This window comes from Lissotriton vulgaris, chromosome 5 (genome assembly GCF_964263255.1).
Source record: "Lissotriton vulgaris chromosome 5, aLisVul1.2, whole genome shotgun sequence".
Taxonomy (NCBI): domain Eukaryota; kingdom Metazoa; phylum Chordata; class Amphibia; order Caudata; family Salamandridae; genus Lissotriton; species Lissotriton vulgaris.
This window is the reverse complement of record NC_141693.1, coordinates 798,423,495-798,449,438: the sequence shown is the minus strand read 5'-3', so window position 1 is coordinate 798,449,438 and position 25,944 is coordinate 798,423,495. Positions and strand designations below refer to the sequence as shown.

Below are 25,944 nucleotides of genomic sequence, written 5' to 3'. Positions count from 1 at the left end.
CCCAGTGGCCGGGTAAAACACAGTGTCATACTTATAAACAAAAAAATAGACATTTGTTAAAATGGGAGAAATTTAAAGTGAAGAAACATGCTTCATAAAATATTTAAAAAGAATAAATTGACTCAATGTGTCATATAAATATCCAGAATCACAGGATCTTGAGCCGACGTAGAGCCTCTTTGCCCCATGTTGGATTTCAGTTTATTGTCCTACCTTTCCTAACACAAAAAAGCGCAATGACGTGGCCTGTGCTGGCCGCATCATATTGCTTTTTCAGTGACTTTCAGCCATGATTAACTGCAGATGTACTGCTAGACAACATAGCTTAAAGACATTCATATTGACAAGGCAAATAGCTTGGGCATTGCCAAGATCTACTGGCTTTGCCAATGCTTGTTCGGGGTTGAGCAGGTCTTGCTGAACAAATGTGGAAGGAAGTGAGAAACAGTTAAGGAGCTTTGAAGTGAAGCGAGGATGTGGCGTAAAGGCCAGAGCTGCTGACACAGGACCCAGGTTCTAATCTCTGGGTCAGCTGAACAGTTTGTGATTCTGGGCAAATCACTTATGCTTCCCCCTGCGTACGACAATGAATGTGTTAGGAGTAATGTAGCTAGTGAGCACTTAAAGAGCTGCAATACCATAGGCAGGTGTTTGCACTATGGCAAGATGGAGAACGGAACAAGCGCTCCAACACCCTCTGACTGTGCAAAGAAAAAAAACAGCAGCAACAAAGGAGGTAGCGGGGGAACGGGTTAAGCAGGGAAGAAGGAAAGTATGGGCAAGCAGTGACGGGAAAGGGCGGAGGAAGCAACAATGAAGGTGGAAAAAATACCTTCATTGAGGCAGGATCTGCAACAAAAATGAATGCGTCTTTGTGGAATTAACTGGTGAGCACTTAAAGTGCTACATATGATCGGCTCGTGTTCAAGCCATGGCAAGATAAAGGACGGAGCGGGCACTCCAATACCATGGGATTGTGCAAAAAAAATAAACAGGTGTTGTTCATGTTTTAACAGTTTTTTAAGAAATGCATTAGTTTATGTACACACATGCATTTTAGTGATGTATGTATGTATGCATGTATGTATGTATACATGGGAGACTAGCAACACAGAGGACAGAACAAGCCCTACAATACCTTTGGGTGGTGTTAGCACACACAGAATTGCACAAAAAAATGTGAAAAACAGAGTGGGTGGAGGAGTGGATCTGTGCAACTGAGTTCAGCGGGGGCAAACAGCGATTGGCAGGAGAAGACGGGCAACCAACAGCAAATGCAGGAAACCGCAGGGAGATTAAGTGATTTGCCCATAATCACAAAATGTTGAATTGAGGCCAATAATAGGGAGACAATGTGGCGTCCTCTTGGGAGCTGATGTGACATACGCCAGAGCTGCAGACTATGGAGCTGGGAAACCGGGTTTGAGTTTCGGCGCCGGCTTAACATCTTTGATTCTGGGAAAATCATCTCCCTGTGCCTACAAAAATTGTGTCCTTGTGTAAAGGAACTGGTGCTAAGGTAAAGAGCTCCAATACCTTCGGGAGGTGTTGGAGCTATATAAAGCTGCACACAAAAAACCCAGAAAGAATCAGTGTTAGGTTGGATTACAGTAGTGAACTTGAGGAAATACATTGCATAGGCAACCACATAAAAGGACTACTTTTGCCATGGACACTGAGGGACAGGCACTCCTTGATATCAAAACTCAGCCTGGCTCCTTTAAAGAGAATTCAAGTGAAGCAGCAACTGCGCACGGAGGCACTTTACTGGTGAATAAGGAAAAAGTATGAAAGTGTTCCGACAAAAGAAGTTTGAAGAAATAGAGTTTCACCCTATGAAATGAGAAGCAAGAAGGAGAGGCACAAACAGTTCAACCATTAAGCACAGAAGAAACGTGGCTATGCAATTACAGCAGAAGACATATGTACTTTAGAAGCTAGGGCATGCCCTGTGATAATGCATTTAGATTCACTAGAGGTATGATTTTCCAGCTATGAACACCATTGCCAAACGATAACATATAGCGTACACATGCACACACACACACACACACACACACACACACACACACCTAGTACCCACATAAGCAGAAAATAAAAAGGGTTACATGTGTGCCAAGTAATTGCAGCCTTGCACGCATGCTCCAATCAGCTTGTCATCTATACACTAACAGGACATTAAAAGTCAGAACACCATCACTCACTAGAACAAAAGACTACAATGGGGGGTTTAAAACATGATGGGGCAGGAGTTAATTGTGGACGGGGAAAACACTGGGAGGTGCGAAGGAGTAAGTAGAGACTGGAGGGAGGAGGTGAAGGGAAACGGAAAGCAGCAACAAAAGGCACACACACACACACACAGAGCCACACACACACACAGAGCCACACGCACACACACACACACACACACACAGAGCCACACACAGACAGAGCCACACACAGACAGAGCCACACACAGACAGAGCCACTTATGATCCCAAGCTTCTGCTAACTAAAGGCATAATGCCATCACTGATCGATATATATAATGACCATATGGCTGGGCCCTCTTCATTAACCACATGCGCACTGCTCTGATTCTGCTGCTGTGCTTGCTTTTTAAAAAACCCATTATTCATGACGAGCTGGGCTCGTCATCAGTGTTTGAGGAGGCTACACCATGACGAGCCCAGCTCGTCATCAGCCTCGAAGGGGTTAAGCCTCAAGGCTCACCCATCAAGTATGAAATCAAGGCAGTGTTCCAGAGTTAAAGTATAGCCCATCTCCCCCTTGGAAATACATACACATGGTAGCCGCTCAGCTAAGAGACATTATACTCGACACAATTCATCAAAGACTAGAAAATCCAGGCATCAAGCAAAACAAAGCAACATGTTCCCTAAGTAGGCTTACCGGTATAAGATTGTCAGCAGGTCTGCAAGAGCCAAGACGTCACGGCAGGAAGGATGGGGGACGAATAGCTTCACCGGACCAGTTTAAATACTCCCGGCTGATGACACAGCCAGGGGGCAGGGGAGCAAGCACAGCCAGGGGGGCAGGGCAGCAAGCACAGCCAGGGGTCAGGAGAGCAAGCACAGCCAGGGGTCAGGAGAGCAAGCACAGCCAGGGGGCAGGAGAGCAAGCACAGCCAGGGGGCAGGAGAGCAAGCACAGCCAGGGGGCAGGAGAGCAAGCACAGCCAGGGGGCAGGAGAGCAAGCACAGCCAGGGGGCAGGAGAGCAAGCACAGCCAGGGGGCAGGAGAGCAAGCACGGGCAGGGGAGCAAGCACAGCCAGGGGACAGGGGAGCAAGCACAGCACAGCCAGGGGGCAGGGGAGCAAGCACAGCCAGGGGAGCAAGCACAGCCAGGGGGAAGGAGAGCAAGCACAGCCAGGGGGAAGGAGAGCAAGCACAGCCATGGGGCAGGAGAGCAAGCACAGCCATGGGGCAGGAGAGCAAGCACAGCCAGGTGGCAGGAGAGCAAGCACAGCCAGGGGGGCAGGAGAGCAAGCACAGCCAGGGGGGCAGGAGAGCAAGCACAGCCAGGGGGCAGGGGTGCAAGCACAGCCAGGACAGCCAGGGGGCAGGGGAGCAAGCACAGCCAGGGGGCAGGGGAGCAAGCACAGCCAGGGGGCAGGAGAGCAAGCTCAGCCAGGGTGGTGCAAGCTGTAGTGGTCTCCTGAGGACAGCCCTAGCACTCATTATTTTACAAACTAAGCACTGCTCCCAGTTCCAGCTGTTTTTGGTCCTGTGCCAAGCCGAGTTAAGAGTATGGCTTGATGTTTTTTCAGGAGCTATGAAAGGTATTGTAGAACCAGGAAGAGTTCACGGCAGAGGACCTAGTCACAAACTGCATGGTACCCTAAGCCTTCGTCCGTGACCAGGTGAGTCGGCTGTGGTGTGAACAGTGTGTTTTACATTCCCACAGTCACTCCTAAACTCGACCGTGGTTCTTCATTGTTGGAAACCGGATCGGGAGTCAATGGAAAGTTAAGGAGAACATTAACTTTTCAAGGGAATACTTTTGTAAATCTTGCATCAGGGCATATATTTACGAAAGATGGAATTTATCACACTGCCATCTTGTCAAACGTTCAAAATGACGATGGAAATGAATATTATGCACAGAATTTGCAACTTTCAAGCCCAGCCTGACTGCTGGAATTTGCGTTCACAATTTTCAATGCGGCCCAAAGTTCTGTCGAGTTACGTGGCAAGCAGTGTCTCGCAGCGTGGAGGCACAGCTGTGTACTGCTAGCTATTTATTCTGGGATTTGGAAGAAAATAACAACCTCCGCTGAGACATAGAAACAGCGCTTGAACTACGTCAAACAATGTGCTTTCTTACACATCACTTTTCAAAGTCCACAGAAGCTGGTGTGATGTGCTCCCAAAAGCTGCAACACATATCTGTTGGACAACACACGAACTTGGCACGCTGGTTGGTCGGTGAGCCTGGATTTCCGAGCCCCGGGGTGAAGAAAGATGAGCGGGAGCCCACACCGCATGGAATCAATCTGCAAAACCTGGTGCGTGTGAGGTGAGCCTGTGAGTTCAGGGCAGTGCAGCGAGAGTATACCCCCACCGGTGGAAAAAAGTTGGCCCCAAATCACATGTGGTCAGCAGGAACCCACTCCGCATCTGCAGTGCTGGCGCAGCCACCGGAGAGAAGGTGAGAACCCTAAGTGGGGCACCGAACAGTGAAGAAAAAAAAAAGCCCCTGCGTCATGCCCCGCAATCTGCGGCAGCAGCTCCTGCCCCCCACCCCGCGTAGCTGATGACCTGTGAGAGTCTGCTGCGGTGGGGGTGAAGAAGGGAGAAATGATTGTGTGGCCTGCGGTTGCTCTGAAGTGATCAGGCAAAGTTACTAAGCCTTTGATACTAGCGAGGTATGTGGTGCCCCCTCCGCATGGCCTAAGGGACAATAAACTCACTGTGCCGGGGAAGAGGTGCCGCGTGTGCTGCTGGCCGAGGGGAGTGCTGTTTGATTCAGGAGCTGTTTTTCTGGTGTCTATGCCCCGCCAGCAGGAAGAGTGCGTGCGTGGTGGCAGGCACGAAATGAAATTAGGATTGCCGGGTAGTCAACCGCTGCACATAAACACAACAGGGGAGACGGGTGCGGAGTTGGCTTTCTCCAGACATCTGCTGCGCACTGCAGGGAGGCTGGAGCTGGGTCCGTTTCCCAGCTCTGTCAGAGGGTGGGGGCTGCCGCCGGCAGGAAGGGATGGGGCTGAGGAGGACTCTGTATCACTTCCAATTACTCTTTTGGGAGAGCACAGAAATACGTCAAGACGTTTTAAACATCCTTGTAAAATAGTTTGAAGAATTCCAGAAAAGGTCAGGATTAGGAGGCGGAACATGGAAGGGAACAATCTGACAACGAAGTCTAACCGTGTGGGAAAGAGGTAGAAGGGTCAAGCGGTGGAAATGTGCATATGCACGCAAGAGAGAGATGTTCTTAAAGGGGTTACTCCAGAGGGCTCCGTAGATCTGCAAGTGTTAGTTTAATATAGTTCTGTGGAGATGGACAGCGGGAGCATGCGACCTACCGCATCTACAACAAACAGCTTAATGGCGGCCGGCGCTTCTGAAATTTTTCGGAATTGGGGGCGTGGTTTTGATGTTCTGAGTGACGGACAACGTCACGGTCTGAAGAACATCAAAAATTACGCCCCCAAATCCGAAAAGGACAGGGCTACATCGGAGTGACTGATCTCTCCTCCATTGGCTGGCCTCCGTTTAGGAAGCCAGTCAATGAAGGAGAGACAGGGCAGGGAGGCGGGACCTTCTGCGCTACTGAGAGTCATTAAATCTCAGACCTAAGTCTGCGCAAGCGCAGCCTTTTAGGCCTTCGACCTAAAAAGCAGTGACGAGGAGGTTGATCTGTGGACAGGGCATGAGGTCGGGTGGAACAGAGCTGGTAAAAGCACAAGCACTTTGTAGAGTGCTCAAAAAGACAGAAAAAAGTAGGTCCTAAAATGGTCATAAAAACGGTAGCAGTGGATGTTTACAAGTACTTGTCCAAGCTCTGGGGGGAGTGCTAAACACAAGCAGAGGCAGGACTTTCAGGTATCGGAGCACTTTACATGAACACTAGTTTTGTTACAGATACATTCATTTTTGTTAGGCACTGGGAGATTAAGTGATTTGCCCAGAATCACAGGATGTTGAGTGTCCCTGCTGAGACTCGAACCTGGTTCCCCTGCTTCGAGGTCGACCGCTCTAGCCTTAATGGTGATAAAGAATATGAGACAGACGATGGAGCAAGCAAATGGGAACCCTGTGGGTGGTCGGATGCCAACAGATTAAACACGTCTCTTTGAGGCAGCACTTGTGCTGTCTAGCCGGATCTAAACATGACTAGGTGTCAGATACAAATATGGCATGGTGTCTACTGGCCCCTGGGAGCAAAAGGTTTGCTGTTTGTAACTAAACATTGTACAATGGGCGATAATCAAAATTAGAGTTAACTTCATTGTTAAGGTGACTTTTTTTTAACCAAAAGTTAGTTACAATACATGAATTGCATGAACAAAACAAACAGTTATACATTGCATGTCGTATTTAGTCATACATGACAGCTGACAGTAGCATTGGAAAAAGACAATAAAAAATATTTTAAAAAATTATTAGGTCTGTGCAGAGATATAATAATCATAGCAGATATTTGAAACTAGAGCAATTGGAGCGGAGACAATATTTCAAGCCTGTCCAGATGTATGCACATCTAGAGCAAATCTGCGTGCCTATGCGCCGGTCATGGTATGTATTGGGTGTGCCAGTAAGTATGCCTCAAGGGCATCCCATATGTCGTTGGGGCGGGAAGCTAAAGGTAATAATTCTGCATAGGTGAGTGTCTGATCTTACCAGAACATCATGTCCTTCACCCATTATTTGAACTTGGGGGCCCTGCACCATCCCCATCTACACAACACTCTTCGCCAAGCCAACAGCAAAGCGTCAGTATCCAACATCTATATTCTCTATGTGGCCTAATAAAGCAGTCATGGGTGAGACCTGTATTGAGGGCGTAGGTATCTGCCCTAGAGCTGCAGATACTTGTCTCCAGTACTCCTTAATGTTACTGCAGGCCCATGCGCGGTGGAAGAAGTCTGGCCCTTCCCTCCCACATCGGTCATTTTCTCAGAGTTTGTATTTGTACATTTTGGCGGGAGTATACTAGGTGCGATGCAGAAATTTATAGTGCGTAATGGGTAGACGACTGCTAGATTATACTTGTGCTATCTATGCACAACAGTAGGACCACTGTTTGAATGTTATTTCCTGCCTGATATCCGTTTCCCATTTTCCCCTCGCAGCACATTGTCCCAGGGACCTATTAGCATAAGCGCAATGATATAGTGGAAGACACTACACGCGTAGCTGTTTCCGATTGTAGTATCATATGCAGTGGGGTTAATGTTTGCGGTTCTTGCCGATAGGAAGGTGTGTATTAATTAATACCTTGTCTCAACCTGATATATAAGAAGGTGTCCATTGAAGAGGATGTCTGGTTCTGAAACATCTGTTGCAGTGTATGAAATTTACCATTTAGATATAGGTCTCCCCAGTAGTTCATATCAAACTTCGTTTTTGTTTTTTTGAAAATACTCTGCTGCAATACTGGCATCATTGGATGGTATACCAGGGGAAGCAAAGGAGAGTACATCATGGGGACCTGCATCCATTTGGCTATTTGCTGCCAGGCTTTTACCGTGCATGAGACTGTCATAGGGGTAGTTTCCCGGGGGGGAAGTGTGCTAAGTATTACACGGTCTAGGGGTATAGGATCTTCCAACCTCTGTTCGACTGCCACCTGTGGCATATAACTGGGGGAGATGGAACCAGTGCTGTACATAATGAGCCTGGGCACAGATCTAGTATAATTCTAAATTGGGGACGTCAAACCCTTCTTGAGAGAATGGCCTAGTAAGTACATATACAGCAGAAGTGTGGCTCAGGGGTTAGAGGTGGCAGACCCGGAAGCTGAGATCAGCCCTGGACCAGGGTTCAATTCCCCGCCTCGGCGGGTCTTGGGCTAAAAATTCCACAGACTCGATAATTCTCGCTCCGGTGCCTTCTCCACTCACGGGTTCACACTCTGCGACTCTGGGCAATAGCTTGCTTAATCTCCACAACGGCCCCTCGCAGCGGGATGCCTGGCTTACACCTTGTGGATACCCTGCCGGGGTTATCTCACAGGGGAATACCAGGACGGGTTCCCTAAGCAAGCGCCGGAAAACCCACTGCGGGTAGCTGTGCGCTATATAAGCTCAAATACATTTACATTACATTTACATTTACATCCCATTGTAGTCTGGGCTGTTTACCACCCCAAATCAGTCTAAACATTTCCGTGCGTAAAGTCGTAAAGAAGTGCCTTCCAGGGTCAAATGGAATATTCATAAACAAGTATACAAGGTTGGGGAGAATAAACATTTTTATGAGGGAGGTACGTCTCGCCATAGATAATAGTAATGAAATCCACCTCGTCACACTGCACGCGATTTTATCCAGGGTTCTACCGTAATTAAGACGCATCAATTCAGACTTATCAGTCGTAATGTGTATTCCTTAATATTTAACTTCTATCACACCACTCAAAGGGGAAGTCGGAGTGAAGGCATTCGCAGATGCATTAAGTGGAAAGATCTAAGATTTACCCCAATTATATGTGTATTCCTGAAAGATCTCCAAACCGGACAAATTGTCTAAGTATGGGGTTGAGATTCTGTTGAGGATTTCAGAGATATAGAGTAATATCGTCTGTGTACAGGGATATGAGAATGGATCACATATGACAATGCAATGCTTTATCCTGATGATGCTGCCTCACCCTGGCTGCTAGGGGCTCAATCGCAAGTGCAAAAAGCAGAGGGGAGAGCGGACACCTCTGCCTCGTGCCACGCGTAACGGAGAATGGTGATGAAGTCTGCCAATTAATAATAACCTTGGCTACTGGGAAATTATATAGTAAGCGTATCCATGCCCAAAATCCTTTGGGGATGCCCATGCACTGTAATATGGTAAACAAATAGTCCCATTCAACTGAATAAAAGGCCTTCGTGGCGTCTAAAAAGACTGCCACAAGCGTCAACTGAGAGTCAACATTTTGTAGTACAGAGAATAAGGTGTCGAGGTTATGCAACATCGCCCTTCCTCGGATGAATCCAGCCTGATCAGGCAACACCGGTTTCTCCATCAAGAGGCTTAATCTATTAGCCAAGACCAGGATTTTGGCGTCCTTGTTGATGAGGGAAAGCGGCCTATGTGAATCGTATGTGTCTGCGGGCTTGCCAGGTTTTAGTAGTGATGTAGTAAGAGCCTCTCTCATCGACCATGGGAGAATGCCAGTTTCTTGGGCTTCTTCACAGACCTCTTTTAGTATAGGGATCAGTTGATCAATATATCTTTTGAAAAAGTCGGAAGGCCATCTGATCCGGGGGCTTTACCGGACGGCATTTGCATGACTGCGGCACGTATTTTGTGCGCCACCAGAGGTGCCGCTAGGAATTCTCTTTATGCATCCCCTAGCCAGCCGATGGCCACAGCACCTAAATAATTTGATAGGTTAAGTGGTTATTACCTGTGGGATCTATACAAATCAGTATAAAATGCAGTAAATGTAGTTAGTATATCTTTACAGTCTCTATATCTCTCCCCAGTGCCATCAGTAATCTCCATCACGTAATTAGAGAAACTAGGTTGACGAATTTCCTCCGCCAAGGCCTTACCAGGCCGCTCTCCTTCACCATACTTGCGTACCGTTAAATGTTTCCCCCGAAAGCAGACTTCTCTTTCAGCAGTACTTTTATAGTTCGAGTTCATCCCTAAATTCCATTGAAGAGTACCGTTCACAGTCCTTCCCATCTCACACAGGTTTCTTAAACTCCCCTCTAGCTTCCGCATGTTTTGTTGTATGTCTCGTAAGACTCCAAAACTCTTCGCTATACAGAAGCCTCGCATCGTGACCTTAAAGGCCTCCAATACTGTACCCATATGTTTGACAACCTCCGTTCCTCTGGAAAAAGTCGGTAATTTCTTGGCCCAGTTCAGAACTGAAAGGCAGCGTCCAAAAGGGCATCTGAAGTGAGTGTCCAATTCCTAGAAGGTTTGCCTAGTGTCGGCCGAGACATTGTTAAGCGAACTGGAGCATGATCAGAGTATGTCCTGGCTAAGTGTTCAGCATTAACTATCCAAGGAGCGACACCCCTGGTCACTACCCAATAATCCAACCTAGCCATTGTTGGGTGTAGTGCTGCGCAGTGTGCACCTTCCTTTTTCGCAGGATGAATGTGTCGCCATATGTCTAGAAGGCCAATATCCAAAAACCTATGGAGCAATATATTATGGGTCTTAGTGAAGTGATGCAGGAGAGGGTTAGATCTATTGTTAATTGGGTTTAGTGCAGTGTTGTAATCTCTTTCCCATATTACATGTGTGGAACCTAGCCTGAGAATTTTCGCCCACAGTGTGGTGTAGAAGTATGGGTCATCTATATTTGGTCCTTAGCAACACATCAATGTAACAGAGTTTGAACCAAGCCTGCCCCACATCATACAATAACTCCCCTCAGAGTCACAGTGAATTCCACCTGGGGTGAAAGGAAGGTTTTTCTTGATAATAATCGCCGTGCCTGTTTAGTATGAGAAGTACAACTAAAACACTATCTGCAGCTTATTTGCTAGCAAACGTGTGAGTTTCTCGGGTCAAAATTAGTTTCCTGAAGCATGGCGATGTGAACGTGATGCCTGTCAAGGTATGATATTATCTGCCTATGCTTACCTGGATCCACCAAACTCTAACATTCCATGTCAGCAACTCCATTGTCATTATAGTGTCCTGAGACATATGTGAAGAATCATATATGCGCCATAAAAAATTTCCAGACCCATCGCTACCCATCTACTTCTGTACATGTATAAGCAGTTTCAACCATTTCGTCACAATGTTAAGTAGAGTATGAAACAGTGTTGCCCCCTCCACCAACAGCAACCCAATTATGCTGGTAATCGCATCACATCCCTTAACAAAATTATCAACAAACCCAACACATGTAGGGGAATGCCCTTGGGGGTATTCCAGGGGGCCCATGAGATTCTCCCTTCCTTCATAGCGTTGGAACAGCCGATCATGAATCGGGGGGGAATGGGGGTTGCCCAGCATAGTCAGTCTCTGATCCATTAGATCTTCAGTGTCATTTCTCCTGCCCTTCACTCTTCTCCAGGGCTACTTATCTGCATATGAAGTTGTGTCAATGTCCTCTTTTTTGATCGCATCGTTGAGTCTCTTGTTCAGGAAAGTAGATTTGGGGCAGCGTGTCGCCTCTACAACTGCCCAGAAGCAGTAAGGACTGTCCATCGCCTTGTGTCAAAGTTGTAGGCCACCAGTTCTATTGATCACTCAGATTGCAGAGATTGAGATCTGAATGTATGGTCTTGAGCTTGCACAAGAAGAGGTCTGCCGTTTGATGCCCTTAAGAAAATCTTCCACCTGTTGCACATTGGTAAAAAAATGTTGCCCGCCTTGATGCGTGACTCTCAGGCGTGCGGGATACATTAGGGCATAGTTAATTTGAGCCTGGCGCAATTTTTGCTGGACTGGAATGAATTTGCGTCCAGCCTCCTGTACTGCAGCTGTAAAATAGGGATATATGGTAAATTTGTTGCCCTTGTGGTGTAGATGCAGTTTTTCTGAGGCTAGTTTCAGAGCAACATTACAATCTCGAAAATTAAGCAAGCGCACAATAATCGGTCGAGGACTGCTTCCCGGGGGAGGTCTGGGTCCCAGCGAGCAATGTGCTTTTTCTATTGTCATTTGCGCTGAGAAGGCTTCAGCACCAAATGTGTTGCATAGTAAACGTTCCCTGTAGTCTTCCATACGGCCCGTATTTGTGCTTTCTGGAATTCCAATGATGCGTATATTGTTGCGTCTACTGCGCGCTTCCTGGTCTTAATTTTTTGCCGCAATTATTTTAAGAACCTTATACATCTGAGTAACTTGTTTTTGCATTTTCGCTGTGGTATCCTCGGTATCGGAAATGCGCTGTTCATTTTTCCTTGATCTGCCAGTCATGCTTGTCCAGCTTATGGACAATGGAGTCCATTTACGCAGTAAGAGTCAATTTTGCTTTCTATGGAGGTGAGGCTATTTTGCATAGTTAGGAGACTTTTTACATCATCTTCTTGGGCGGGGGTAGATTCCTGTGGCCGCTACATGCTTGTGAGATCTTGTTCATCTGCGCTTGAGTGTGCTGGTCTTTTTGGCTTCAAAAGCCAGCCATCTGTTTTTCCCATGTTTGGCTCGATACGGTGTAGCTTCACCTAATCCAAGGCAAAAGAGTGTTCTGTCTTCTCCTTCCACTTGTCCGTCCTAAGTCTTTGAATGTTGCTCTACCTCTATCCTCTGTGCGACAAGCAAAAGAAAACCTTTTCCTAATGTGTTGCACCTGCTTGTTTACTGAGAAGTCAAGCTACGTCACAGTCAAGTTGTCTCGAAGGAACCACTGGCACAAGGTTCAGAGATAGTTATCAGAGGTGGGGGCTCATAATAAAGCGGCCTCGATTCCTCTATCTGATAAGCTCACGTGTCGTTCAGAAGAAACGCTCCTGATAATGAAAGCCCCAGGGGCCAGCGTGCATTGGTATCAGGCCGTATAGCACACATACAGGACAGAATAGCCGCTAAAAAAGGATAAAAAAAGTCACTGTGCATTGGTGCTTAAGCTGGCTTGGTGGGGGGGGGGGGGGGGGGGGGGGGGGGGGAAACATCTACCATTCCGCTTATGGCAGTTCGTTGAGAAGAGTTGTGTGGGGACCAAGCGGTCAGGAGTATACATAACCAAGCAACAATCAACAGGTGGTCCGCCTTGGTATACGTGCCACACGCGGTATCTCAAGATGACTTAGCAGTCGCAATCCTCGCGCAGCTTTGTCAGAGAGGGTTCTGCGTCTCGCAAACCACTTTTTCAGCCCTTTCCTAGAGGAGGTGTCACAGTATGCTGGAGCAGGGGGAATATGCTGGGGGTGGGGGCTATATTGCCAGCCTTACTTGAACGGCTATGTTTAGCTCCTCAGCAGTAGTCCGGTTGCAGCGGCCCGTCACCACGTGGACGCCGGGGGTCTTGCGAAGCTCTCCGAGCTGGCCTCTTCTCCAGGGGCGTGGCCAGCAATCTCCGCTCCAATCGATCTGCGCGGCGCTGAAACAGCCAGAAGCCTAATTTAACTGCGACAAACACCGATAGATGCTGAAAGGTGTCTTAGGCACTCAGCACTAGCAATTTCTTTGGGTACAGGCAGGATAATGCAACGGATTATGCCGCCTGGCAGCAAGAGCCTCACCACAGTGCTGCCATCTTGGTCATGCGCCTCCTAGCACCCCCCTCGGTAAGGTAACTTCATTTTAAATTTCTCTTATTTAAAAGCATCCAGAAACATTTTGTTCTCACACTTCAATATTGAGCTGGCAAGGACTTATTTAAGATTCAAATCCCAAGTGCTTCAATTCTTAAACTCTGTGCCCGGAGTCATAAATCTGACTCCAGTACTGCACATGATCAGGGCATGCTAACTGCAGCCTGAAGGTAATAATGTAAAATAAACACAGCCTTCCCTTAACTTTAAAGGACAAATGTAACACTGTTTATTTATAATGAACTTGAGGCTGTGAGGTACTCTGAAGGGGTCATTGAGCTACTGCTAGCACGCAATTGACCAGTTCGCGATATCTGTGCTACACCAATGGTTGCATGAATAATCAAATGGCCTTAGTTTCAATGTGTCTATCTTTGGTATGGAGTCTAGTTAAGGATATCATCACACATCCAGTCTACCTTTCTTTGGCACTAAAGGCATTTGAGGCCTAAACTGTAGTTGCTACAGTAGATGTACTCACTACACATAGGAACCAAACAAGGTGCAGAACCTCAACCTTTGTGCAGCAGCAGTAATGACATCAGGTTTAGGTTGAATGGTGAGGCATCTGAGAAAGAAAGGCAGAATGTTTTTCCTCCATCAAAGCAGGAGATTAAGGAGGTGATCATGCTTAGTAAATTGTCTTCCAAGAAGGGTTGTAGAGTCTTGGTTGATTGAGTGGTTTTCCTTAAGATCACAGGAAACAAATTTTCTCTCTCTGGAAGCCTCTTTCAAACAGCTTTAAAGTACTTCCCGTCCTGTACATTAGATAATGAAACTGCCCAATATACAAGGGCAGTGTCTCAAGTTAAGGGTCATTGCCCACTAGTGGGCCACAGGCCAGTTTTTGGAGGATCACGAAAGTTCAAACAATAAATAAAGATGCCTTTAAATTCTGTGTTCATTTGGTCACATTTGCTGGGCTTCAAAGACAGAGGTCAAATGTCAGTCTAGCTGATAGTGGTCACCCCCAACACAACATTGACAATATACCCAAAGGTGAGTTCCTGAGAATCAATTGCAATAAAGAAACGATTTTCGAACTCAAAGGCCAAGACGCAATTACATGCCTAAAAAGACACGGACACAGAAACCATCACCTGTGGGCAACATTGAGTACAGTCTCAAAAATGGAACAATTGTCTACACTTTGTCAGAGACAGACATCTACTGAAAAGAAAGATCAAATTCGCTTTATTACAGATTACCATAAGGCCCAACGTAACATTAGAATGATATTAAAAAGACACTGGCATTTACTCCAATTTACAACAGGAATTAGGGGACACTTATGCGAATACACAGAATTGAGCTTTCGCCAAGCCCCGAATTTGAAACAATTTCTATGCAAATCGGAGTTTGTTGGCAAAAATCATGAGAACCTTTCTGGACAGATCAGCTGGTTTTCACACGTGTCACAACTGCAGTATATGTAAACTGGGTAAACACAATAAAACACAGATCCCCATGAGCTTAGGTCCACCTATCAAAATGAAAGAATGGATAGATTGCAATAGTCAATTTGTGGTCTATATAATCATCTGTCCCTCTAATGTTCCTTACTTTAGGAGTATAATCTGTCCACTCAGAACTGGGATTTAAGAACATTACAGAAATATTCATTATTATCAATAAACTTTATTCGGTCATCAGACTATACAAGTGAAAGGTACATATATACAGCCCAGTAAAATTTAGATACGTTAAAAACCTTCATTACACATAAAAAAACAGAAGTAAACTTGTATCTAAAACTGTACAATGACTACTGATTAATTCATGTTGCCTAGTACGTCAATACACACAACTGTTTAAGGCTATAACACTAAAATAATGTACATAAAACTGTTACAATAACGGTTCCGCTGGCACGAGAGCACATAAGAAACAAGACAAATAGTTGTTCAGTCAGCTGCACTCCATAGTGGTTAGACTAAAATCTCCCTCTAGCAGAGGCTATGGGCCTATTCGTGGGGGTGGCAAAATAAGTCTCTGGGCCTTTCTTCTAATTCCCCACATATGACACAGGAACTTACTATTGCGCATCAAATAGTGGTTTTGTGTCCGATTCTAGTATGCGGAAAGCTACCACATAATCACTGGTTCCGTGCGGTTTACAAATAGGTATTAGACATTTTTTCCTAGGTCTAAATTGCCAATATCAGCTATTTTTCCAGTCGGCAAGGTATTGGGTAAAGTTTTCAATAAGCAATAATCATGCCTCGGATAGACCTCATTAGCTACGATATGGCCACTGCACAAATTTAGGAATATTAAAAAATTCACAACTGGCCATCCTTTGACTGACCACTTCCATGAGACACATCCTCATAACAAAACATTCACCTACTTAGGTATTCAAATACACAAAAATAGACTAGGAGGAAACTGAGGACTCAGACTTCGGACAACGAAGTATGGACTGAATAAGGAAGCAGAATTCCAATATTGGCTTAATCAAGACTAAGATCAACCTAACATATGAACTTGGTCCCAGATGGTGCTCGCCCAAAACGAACGCATTCTTAACACAACATCACTGTAATGGATTCACTGAGTGGTAGAAGTGGTGTGATAATTGTGACTCAGATGAGTACCTTACTATTATACCCAATTTTCACTGTAACCAGTTTCAAATCATATGTAGGGCCTATCCCCTGTATATTTGTCCACTGTAGCTCTTCAGTTTTCCAGTAGCATATACCTCTTGATCTTGCTCGAGAAAGGAAACAGAAATTATGGGGCTATGTTGGTCACTAAGGTGAACTACCTACCACTAATGCTACAAGTTAAGGTAAACTACTTACTATTAATGCTACAAGCTACCTAACGGGAAATAGGTTTAAACTAGGTAAATGACCGGTCCTATGATTGTTTTGGACTTTTACGTTAATTAGATCCTTTTAAACTTACTTACATTGGCTGTTCACATGTATATTATGGTTTCCATCCCATTATTAGCCTGTAATATAATTTTTGTTTTTCCTGAAGTTTTGCTTCAGGTGATTTCACATCTAGGTTAGCTCACTGGGAAAGTGCCTTTGATTTTTGTTGTAGTAAGACTCCAAGATGGTGCACTTGTTGCTCGATATTGGAATCTTTCTGAAACAGAAGCCCTTATTTAAGGGAAGAGCGTATTACTTCAGTTTTTATGGTGTAATTTTCTGTTCCTCTTAAATTGATTTAATTGCCAACCCATCCACTTAAAAGGCATGTACTCTAACCCTAAGTTAATCTATGCCACTTTACTTATCGTACTAGAGACGCAATTATAAGTATGGGTGGAAGCTCCGTTTCAAGATGGAGCAACCTATTTACATAGACTAGAGGCGTCCGGAATCAGAAGCCCTCACCAGAAGGTAGGGTGAAGTGCTTCTGGTTCACCTTTTTAAATCTTCCCAACAACACAGAAGATTTAGCCGCGCCGATTGACTAGGACCAGACGTATAGGTACCATTTGAGGTAAGACCTAGTAGACAAGGTGCACTGTCGCTACTCCTCTTTGTAGGGAACAGTTGGTTAAGGTTGTTCCATTTCTTCCCCACAGATTACTGCCTTTTTCTTCATGTCGCACTCGCTACAGTACCGATTCCTGAACGCTTGACCAGAGGTATGGAGTGATCTCTGACATTTCACCAATGTTTTGTTGTGCACTAGCCTCAAAGCTATATATGACTAATCCCTTTTGGTTTAAGCCCTTCTTAGATGCTTGATATTTTGCAATACTAGTGTTTCTCGTAATCAAGACAGTAAAAAGTAGTTTCTCTAATATTAGGTGAGGGGACAATTCCGATTTTACTAGGTCTTCCCTCCACTAAGCAATAAGTCAAGAGGTGGTGGACTATCGGGTCTTGACATGCTGATCAGATTACGACAATTCCTTCATGACAGCATGTTACCCTGCTTGATATAACACTGGGTACCTTAAGCATAACTTGTAGGGCACGATCAGGTTACATATACCCACCACTTCCTTATTCTGTATCCCCTTCACATCGAAGAAAGGTGTTGACGGTTAAGTGAATTAAATTATACCATGGAATTATTATTAAACCACTCCAGGGCTTTCACCATGTGTGGAGTTACTCTGATGATGTAGTCAAAGGAGCCAACGGATTGTACCCACTGCTTGTCCAGCTCCTCCTGAATTGGACTAATCTTGAGACGACAGAAGGGGATCAGCAGTATGTATGACAACATCATTTCCAAGAAGGATTTTTAAGGTTGGACCAAAAGAGACTTTTTTCTTTCGATGGAATTTGCAGAGTGAGAAGCTGCTGCTGGCGTTTCTCGGAAGGATATGCTTTTAAGCAAAAAGTGTCTAACTGGGCTCCTAGGAAGACAATCCTTTGTGATGGATTCAGATTGGATTTTTTGTCAATTGATAGTAAGTCCCAACCTCCTGACGAGAGTCGTGCGTGACTTTGTGGATGTTTCTGCTGCTGTCTAGGAAGGTGCCTTGATCAGCCAGCTGTCCAGATATGGGAAGACTTAGTGTTGCTGTGGTTCGAGAAATGCTGTGACCGGAGCCAGGCACTTTGCAAAAATTCTGTGCGCAAACTTGAGACCAACGGGAACCACTCTGAATTGGTAGTTCCATCCAGCTACCACAAATCTCGGATATTTTCTGTGTCTTGGGTGAATAGGTATATAGAAACATGCATCTTGGGAGGTCTAGGGTTGTCATGAAGTTGTGCTGGCTTAGGAGCTGCAGATTAACCCCATGCATGTGGTGCATTTTTCCGCTGTGTGCTGAAGAATGCAGGATTGCATTGTTTCATGACTAGCTCAGCTCGTCATGAGCACACGACCACTGTACTGCATGAGGAGCTGAGCTCGTCATGAGCAGCAAAGGGGTTAAAGTTCCTATTTTCCTCTGAACGGAATAAGGTGGCTTCGAGCCTTCGCAAAACTGCTGTTCCAGCTAGCTGCCTAAACCCTGTAACAGCAACATCCCAGGCTGAATTTATCATCTCATTGGATGGTGTCTCTCCTTCATGCAAGCTCTTCTTTGCTTCTTCTTTAGTATCTTCCGGCAGTTGGTAAATATACAAAGCAATGTCTGACCACATTTGGCGATCATAGCGCCCTAAGACCGCCAGGGAGTTTGCTGCCTTTACTGTCAATACAGACATTGCTGTGAATCTTTTACAGATGGAACTGAGAAGTCTGCCTTCTTTATCGGGAGGTGCTGCAGGATTTTTAGAGCAGCTTTGAGCAGCCTGCATGATCACAGAGTCCGGTTTTTGGGTGGCCTGTGAGGCACGCTGGAGCGTCATCTGTGGTCTTATATTTTTTATCAAGACTTGGGAACACCGCTGGCACAGAGGCCAGGTTTTTAGGATCCTAATATCTTCATCCCAGATGTAATCAATTATGGTAATAGCTCTGACTTACAAAATGGTTCTTTAAAATCGTATAAGAAACAGTCTGCTTGCCTGGAAGGCATTGGTAGAGCAAATCTTTTCACTGCACGCTCCAACAAATTGTGAAATCCCCAATATCCTCTGGTGGAGAATCTACCGAATTAGGTGTTGGTGAGGCAGGCAAAGACATCCTGTAATCGTCCCATTATGAGGCTGTATCATTAAGTTTTCCCCCTTCATTGAGGAGTGTTTGGTACCGAAAGTTCTGTAGGAGTATTTACTCGTACTGGTGATGCCACCTAGGGAGGTAGAGCTCTAGTAGCTAGCTCTGAAGGTGGGAAGCGCAGCAGAGAATCTTGTAACATGAACTGCAGATCTGATAGTAAAGCAGAGGGCATCGTGACCATGTCCTCCTGATACTGCTGGTGTTCTTGTTCAGGTTGAGCAAAATAGGCTTGACCATAGTACGGTTGATCATAGTCATCATCTGGTTGACACTTACCGTGCAACTCGGACGGGCTATATGCATCCCCAAAAAGGCCTTCCTCTTCTTCAGAATCTCCCTCCTCCATAAGATGAGTGGGCAAAAGAGGTGTAATTTTACTGTGTGATGTATGCTCTGGCATAATCACTGTTGTCAGTGTATTTGCCAGTGAAAGGACCTTCGCTGACACAATTTTCACCGACGATGGAGTCTTCTCTTCCACTACCTTCAACTTAGTCGTCGACGATGATGACTTAGTCGATGGATGAGTCTTTGTCGATGGTTGCGGCTTCATCGACTGCAATGACTGTCGACGGTAAAGATTTAGTCGGCGCCAGTGACTGCACTGCCATCGACGGTGGTGTCTTCGTAAACAGTGGCATGCTCTACAACGACTTCGCCGATGACGGTGCGGTCGTCAACTTCAATTTCAAAGGCGACGACTCTTGTTGACGAAGGCTCTACTCTTTAGAGGACGATGTGAGAGGAATGGTTGATACAGGGTCTAATTTTATCAACAATGAAAAGGATGTTTTAGATGACGAGAGTGCCATAGAGCAAGTCATTGATGTCGACGTGCCTGAAGTGCAGCCTCTGGGTTTCGACAGTGCGGAAGGAAGATGCTACTTACCAGTATGGATCTGTTGTTGGCATGTAGGGCTGCTGACATTCATATCTGTGCATAGATCGCCGCCTAGTGTTGGGTCCGGATGATTGCACATTGTTGTCCTGGAAGAGTCGACGTATCACGCGATAGGTGGCTCCTCCCCTGGACTACAGTGCGCATGGGCATCCTTTCCATCCTCAGATTGTTTTTTGCCATTGTGGCAGAGATGGAGTATGATACAGTAAGTGATGTCCATGCCCTAAAGTAAGAATGAGTGCTACAGCTGCGACAGGCACCGGGGAGGAGGGTGGGCGATATGAATGTCAGCAGCCCTACATGCCAAGAACAGATACATACTGGTAAGTAGCATATTCCGTTCGAGGCATGTGGGCTGCTGAATTTATATCTGTGTATAGAATGTATAGCAGTTTCTCCCTTAGCGGTCGTTGCCTGTGCCAGCTGCAGCAGTCTGAAAGAGTTTTGAGAACAGCCTGTCCTACAGCAGCTTGCTGTTTAGAGTGTACATCTACGCAGTAGTGTTTGGTAAAAGTATGTATGGTAGACCATGTGGCTGCTCTACATATTTCCTCTAGAGGAATGTTTCCTAGGAAAGCCATTGATGCCCCTAGTTTGCGTGTGGAATGCGCTTTTGGGGGAACTGTTCAAGTGCGTTTAGCTTTAATATACCATATTTGAATGCACTTAACTATCCATCTGGCTAACCCAGTTTGGGAAATGGGGTTGCCTTTGTGCTGTAGTGAGAAGGCAACAAACAACTGTTTGTCTTTCTGAAATCTTTTGTCCCGTCTATGTAATAGAGGAGAGCTCTCTTAACGTCTAGTGTGTGTAGAGCCCTTTGAGGTACTGACTGTGGATTTGGGAAGAACACTGGCAGTTCTATTGTCTGATTGATGTGAAAATGGGATACCACTTTTGGCATAAATTTTGGATTTGTTCTAAGCACGACCCTATTTGCGTGTATTTGGATAAATGGTTCTTAAATAGTTAGGGCTTGAAGCTCACTAACTCTTCTAAGCGAAGTAATTGCTACGAGAAAAGCCACCTTCCATGTTAAAAATTGTATTTCACATGAGTGTAAAGGTTCAAAAGGTGGTCCCATTAATCTGGTTAAAACCACGTTTAGATTCCAGACAGGTGAAGGTGGGTGTCTTGGGGGGGGGGGGGATCACTCGTTTGAGCCCCTCCATGAATGCCTTAATTGCAGGCACTTTGAATAGTGAAAGGTGCTGCCTGTTTTGAAGATAAGCTGCTATGGCAGCTAAGTGTATTCTTATGGATGTATAGGCTAGATTGCAGCGATGTAGGTGCAATAGATAGCAGATGATATTTTGAATTGACGCGTCTAGTGGGTTTATGTCATTGTTGTTACAGTAAATGACAAAACGTTTCCACTTTGCCGCTTAGCATGCTCTAGTAGTTGTTTTTCTTGCCGCTTTGATGATGTTTATGCAATCAGGAGGTAAGTGTAGGTAGCCAAACTCTAAGACTTCAGGAGCCAGATTGCAAGGTTCAGCTGTTGCGGATCTGGGTGCTGAATGTCTCCATGGCTCTGCGTTAAAAGTCTGGGTGTTAGCCGCAGTCTTTGATGAAGTACCACGGAAAGTTCTAGGAACGTGGTGTACCATGGTTGCCTCGCCCATGTTGGAGCAACCAGAATTAGTGTCAGCAAATGCTGTCGCAGTTTGCGTGCCACTAGCGGTATTAATGGTGCTGGGGGAAAAGCGTACGCAAATCTGCCTGACCAGTTCATCCATATCGCATTGCCCTGCGACTGCGGATGTGGAAACCTGGTGGCAAAGCACTGGCATTTTGCGTTTTCCCTTGTGGCGAACAGGTCTATCTCTGGTTGCCCCCACTGTTGGAAGTATGGTTCTAGCACTGTGTGATGAATCTCCCACTTGTGCTGTTGCGTGGTTATCTAGGATCCTGATCGATACTGTGACCTTATGCCCCTATTCGGCTATAAATCCATTTATTCCCTATATTGGCATAACCGTCAAGTGCAATATTCAGTAACTCATCTCTGGCCTCACGCGAACAGAGCCACATTCCAGAATAGCTTTCTATGCCACTTCCTTTGCAACCAATTAGTGCAATGACAGAGCAGAAGTCACTATCTGAGATTCCTAGATTAACACTCGGAGTTCTTCAACAAGATAAAAACTCAGCAAACCTGGAAATCCCTGCTTGCTGTGTTTTGATTAGTAATAGAACTCTAATGAGCACTGATAGACGATCACTTCCTAAGTGACATCTTTATTGACGTCTTATGTCCAGCAAACTTACGTCAAACATGGCACCTTTCAGGTATAAATACTACCAACGTGGCCTTAAGCAAGTCCCCTGTTGCCCGTCGCCTGAAGCTGCTGTTATGCTGAAGATATCATAGCTGCTATCGCTACTGCTATCGCTGCTAACTGGCGAACGATGGTGTGGTGAACTTAGGAGCTGAACAGCCGTCCCTCGGCAAGAGCCCAGCACATGCAAGCTGCCCGCGGACGCTGTTCCCCCCCTCCTTCTCCTCGACGCGCTGAAGAAGAGATGCTGCCTTTCTCCTGCCGAGAAATCCAGCTCCAGCGTTTCTGGTCTACCCTTGCGGGTGACTGGGATACCGAGTTTCCCTGAGGGAGATACCAGACCTCCATCATTCTATTCCAGAGGTATGGTGTTGACTAAACCCTTAGTGAGAATTCTTGAAGCAAACCTTGGCAAAACCAAATTAACTTAAAGCTACTTACTTACTCCCCTCCCAAGTATTAGGCTTAGGTCAGGTACACTGGGGTAGGCGTAGTTAGAAGCACCAGTTGAGTATTTTAGCCTAATGTATATATGAATATATATATATGTTTTATTACTTTTAAACCATTGTATGGCTAAGAAACCATATCAATGCTTTTACAGTATTATCTAGCAATACTTATCTTACTGTACATACTTTTTATAATAAATCTTGCAATTGTGGCAATTCATTTCTCTTGTACGAGAAGAAAGACTGTTCAATAAATGTTAACCTTTTATTGACAAACGCCCGTCTCTCTATTCTCTACATATTGTGAAAGTAATCTGCACCAACCTGACTGAGTAAAATAACTGTCTATTGTTTCACACGACCCTAGAGATTGACTCTTGATCTGAGGAGCAAAGTTGTCATGTTGCACGGTTGTTGGAAAACTGAATCCCTTCTTGTCTGTGCCAGGGAAGCTGATCACTTCCTATTCAGTCAAGAAAGTTTCCAGTGACCTCTGAGCTAGTTGGTAACAAACCCAATTAAGTTTAGCATAGTCAGTAGAGGCCTGGAAGATCCGCACTTCTACGTCGATACTACTGTTTATGTTATTCCAATGCGCAGGGCCTATTGGGAAAATAGGAACTACACTACATGGCGCCCAACGTTTGGTAAGGCGATAAACTAACGCAAGACGTTAGAGTAACTCAGTCGTGCATATTTCACACAGACCCCTTTCTCCCGTAAATACTCCAATAGACGTCTGGAGTGGGTGAAAGGTTAAAATCCGCCTGAACTCAGTAGGAAGAGATTCCTATGTAAAGCTCTGGTTTATTCAACGTTGAAGGATACAGTGTTCCAAAATATTGTGCACCTAATCTTTGTCTCCTTGGAGACCTACTCTGCAAACCTTGCATTTCTACAATGCCAGGAGAAAACGGAACCACTGGGGGCGCAGTAGATGCGACTCGGCAGGGTCCCGAAGACACAGACCCAGATGGAATTATCATACCGGTCCACTTAAGAAAATCTATAACTTTAAAACTTATAGAAAACGGACTGACACCACAAGGTGGTACAGTAATTTTCGTGATAGAGGCACACGAATATCGGCAGACAGAGGTATTCTATTCATGGATAAACTTTTCAGCGGCAAACGCTAGAACTAAAGAGTTTCACTATTACAAAATAGAGAAACCTCCGGAAGAGTACGCTCCTTTCGAGGAGACTGAAATCCCACTAAAATTCCAAGAGCACCTGCTCTGGTTTAATGGCGCCCTAAAACATAATGATCATATTACCAGGCTCGGTCCACTAGGTAGACCAGGAGCAACGTGGCCGGTTCTAGCCAGCTACACACCACATCCGGACATTGAAAAAATGTCAAGTGAAGAACTCTTAGTTGACATAAGAGAACTAACAAAAGCATATAGAGAGTTAGTAAAATTATTTATTAAAAATAATTTAAACACTCCTAAAAAGAGCTGGGATGGAAATAAACAATCCACTCCCAAAGAAAAAGTTTTCCAGTCCAGAGGAAGGTCTCCTCGACGGAGGGAAAGAACTCCGACTCGAGAACACCAGTCTCCCCAGAGGGAACCCTCTGAGAAAAGATACAACCTTAGAAATAGGGATAATCTGAAAAAACCTGATAGATATCAAAGTATTGATACACGTCCCTCTCGATCTTTTTCGCAGAAATCGGAAAGAAGAGGACGGTCAGAACCAGGAGAGCACACCAAGTCCAAAGACAAGGAACCTGCTCAGAGTAAAAAATCTCAATTTCCAAAAAAGAAGGTAGCCAGTATTAGAGTAATCAACCATGCCGAAAATACTGAGGACACAGTTGAAAAACGGGGAGTGGGCATTGACAATGTTAGACAGTGCAGCAGAAATCAGTATAGCCCGCAAGATCCTGATGAGTCATCTGGAGACAGTGGACACGAATGAATTCATTCAGGTTGAAACTGCCGACACCAGACTTAGCGAGCCCCATAAGATATACGAAATAACATTGCGTATAGAGGGTGATAAGACTAGGAAAATAAAGGGTCTATTTTGGGATAAACTCTCAAAAGGCTATGATACTCTGTTAGCTGAAAAAGATTGGCCCCCAGAGTTTGTCAGGGAGTACCCTCGTGGCGAAGAAATGATTATGCCTGCCTTCTCGAATCACATTCCGATTCATAAAAAATATACATATGCAAGGAAATGGGCAGTAGCCCAGGCAGCGGCATTATATAAAAATCATGTAGGATGGGATGAGGACTCAACTCCTCACAAAATCCAATTAAAAAGTGAACCAACTGCCCAACGGCAGTATCCCATTAAGCAAGAAGCTAAAAAACAAGTCAGGGAGATCTTAGATCAACTTGAATACCAGGGGGTGATTGAAACATGCACCTCTCAAATGAACAATCCTTTGTTTCCTGTCTCCAAGCCAGACAATTCATATTGTCTAGTTTTGGACTACAGACATCTTAATGCATGTTGTAAAACATTTGCAGTACAAAACTCGCATAGTGCAGCCCTAATGAATAACATAGTTAGGAAAAAATATAAAACAACATTAGACATATCTAATGGTTTCTTTTGTCAAAACATTGCACCAGAAAGCAGATACTTGACCGCTTTCTCAGCATTTGGGTCGCAGGAAAAATTCTGTCGACTCCCACAGGGGTTCAAGAACAGCCCAGAACTATTCTCAGCTAGGGTAACAGAGTTACTACAAATATATGATGATGAGGCATTATCTTACGTAGATGATATTTATCTCACAGACGACGACTTGGATACGCACTTGAAAAGAGTGAACACCATTATACTTGGGTTCGCAGCAGAGGGTTACAAATTCAACTTTAAAAAGTCTCGAATTGCCCATCTGACATTACTATTCTTAGGGTACGAGTTATCAAGTGAAGAAAAAAGCCTAGCGGACAACTTCTTAGAGAAGTGCGCTGTACTCCAAGCTCCAAAAACGCGGAAGAATTTACAATCTATTCTAGGTTTTCTGAATTTCGGAAGAACTTACATTCTAAATTACGCAGAGAGGGTTAAACCTCTTTACGAACTAATTAAACCTGATTTTAAACAAATCAATTGGACTCAAAAACACACAGAAATTTTGAGATCACTACAAACAGACGTTAGCTAAAACAAAATTAGATACACGTGACAACACACGCAATCTTGTAATCCGAGTCATCCCAGGAAGATGCGGATTCACGTACCTGACCTCTAATGAGGGTGAAAAGGTACCAATTTCAATTAAAACTCACTTGTACACACAAGCAGAAAAAGCATTCAGTCTCACAGAAAGAACTGTGAAAGCAGTGCAAATTGCATTAG

At 45.0% G+C, this 25,944-nt stretch overlaps 1 protein-coding gene and 1 non-coding gene across 3 annotated transcripts in view; both read right to left on the bottom strand.

The window, feature by feature from the left end:
• The window catches only part of SAR1A (secretion associated Ras related GTPase 1A), a 212,798-nt gene that overhangs the window by 47,104 nt on the left and 139,750 nt on the right, over nucleotides 1-25,944 (bottom strand). The window lies entirely within an intron of this gene.
• LOC147711601 (U4 spliceosomal RNA) lies at nucleotides 15,524-15,659 on the bottom strand. Its single transcript, XR_015296312.1, has one exon. It is a non-coding gene; the product is annotated as a U4 spliceosomal RNA (small nuclear RNA).